Source organism: Nycticebus coucang, chromosome 21 (assembly GCF_027406575.1).
Source record: "Nycticebus coucang isolate mNycCou1 chromosome 21, mNycCou1.pri, whole genome shotgun sequence".
In the NCBI taxonomy this organism is placed as follows: Eukaryota; Metazoa; Chordata; class Mammalia; order Primates; family Lorisidae; genus Nycticebus; species Nycticebus coucang.
The window spans coordinates 45,928,852-45,930,579 of NC_069800.1; the positions used below are offsets into that span (position 1 = coordinate 45,928,852).

Here is a 1,728-nt window from a genome sequence, read left to right on the forward strand (position 1 = left end):
GAGGGCATTAAGTCCAAGCAAACTCAAGTTTCTGTGAGATTTGTTCTCCCTCTCTTTGTTTACTCTCCCATATGATTCCCTCCATGGGCACTTACCTCAGGTTTCCACATCTTTGCTTTTAGCACTGACCATTTTCTTGAGCTTTGTTTTTCTTAAAGTTTAAAATCCCACAACCATTGTTATTGTACAAGTGAACCCCGATCCTTGTGATGGGCTCATCAGTAAGATTTTTGGTAGTGAGCTCAGGCACCAGGGCCTCTAAATTTTTTGGATTCACAGTGACAGGGGTCATCTACCAGCAGAATCTGGTCATACTGGATGAGGATATCTTTGATCTCCTTCTTGGAAGCCTTATCCACACATTTCTGGTAACAGGCCACCAGGGCTTTGGAGATGGACTGATGGATAGCACAAATTTGTGCCACATGACCACCACCTTCACAAGGACGTGGATGTCCACACCAGCAAACCACTCCTTGCCCAGAAGCAGAACAGGTTCCGGTTACTTTTACTGCAGTGTGTGTGTGGCTTGATCATCTCTAGGGGCCACCTGTTTGTCTTGATAAGGCCATTGCTGCATTTGCAGCACACTATGGCTATGGTGGTTTTCTTGCATCTGAAGACCTGCATGGGATTGCAGTGGCCCCTTGGACCCCATGGCTATCGGCATAGACTGGCACTCCTTACCTTGTGGCTCTACAAGCAGAAAAGGAAAGTTCAGGGCTCTTTTCTTGAACTTTAGATTCATATTTCAAATACTCCAAATACTCTGGCTTTCCATCAGCGTTTTGAATGCATCGTGCTCTTCCATACTTCAGGGTCTCTATACACACAGTTTTCTATGCTAAGAATATCGTCCCTTATCTGTCCTTTTTATCCTGTTACTGGTTGACTTGTGTTCATCACTGAGATCTCAGCTCACAAGTCAATTTATCTGAACAGTCTTTGCTGACTTCTCCTATAGCAGGTGGTACTTTCTGAAGAGGCCACACTTATATATCTTCCATCCCATTGTGCTCTTTTCATAATATGATGTTGACATTGCTCCATCAAGAGATGGGTCTGTGTTCCATCATCTTAAAATTAAGTGAACCTTTGTAACTGCTCAATCAGTAGAAAGTGGCAGAAATTAGGCTGTGTGACTTTTAAGGATAGGTAATAAAAGACAGCAGGGCAGCAACCTGGCATGCTCTCCCTCCCCCCCTCTCTGTTTCTCTCTTCACTTGTCCATGGTACTCACTATTCTGCGAGGAAGCCCAACTAGTTAATGCAGAGGGACCACTTGAAGAGGAATTAGGCTCCCATCTGAAAGCCAGCATTAGCTATCAAACATGTAAGGGAGTGAGCTTTCAGAAAATCCCAGCTCCCAAGTCTTTGAGTCTTCTAGCTGAGACAAATATCTCCCAATCACACCTTTGGAATTTCTGATTAAAATAAACTATAAGAGATAACAAAGTACTATAATTGTGTTACAACACTAAATTCTGGAATTATTTGTTATGCAATCACAGTAACTGACATATCCCCAGACTCCTCTGAGTTTTCATATAATGTACTGTCATAGATTCTGAGATGTTTCCTTCATAGCATTCTTCAAGAGTTTGTAATTATATATTTTCATGTTCAATTAATTTCCATCTGTTATATTGGACTGTTAAATTTATGAGGGCAAGAACCATATCCATTTTTCTCACCAACACCCTGCCAGAGCCTGGCATATAATATGTG

The 1,728-nt window shown here is 42.1% G+C and overlaps 1 pseudogene; it reads right to left on the reverse strand.

Annotated features, from left to right (window-relative positions):
• Positions 1–218: 218 nt before the first annotated feature.
• LOC128573912 (40S ribosomal protein S16-like) lies at positions 219–658 on the reverse strand (annotated as a pseudogene).
• Positions 659–1,728: the final 1,070 nt, after the last annotated feature.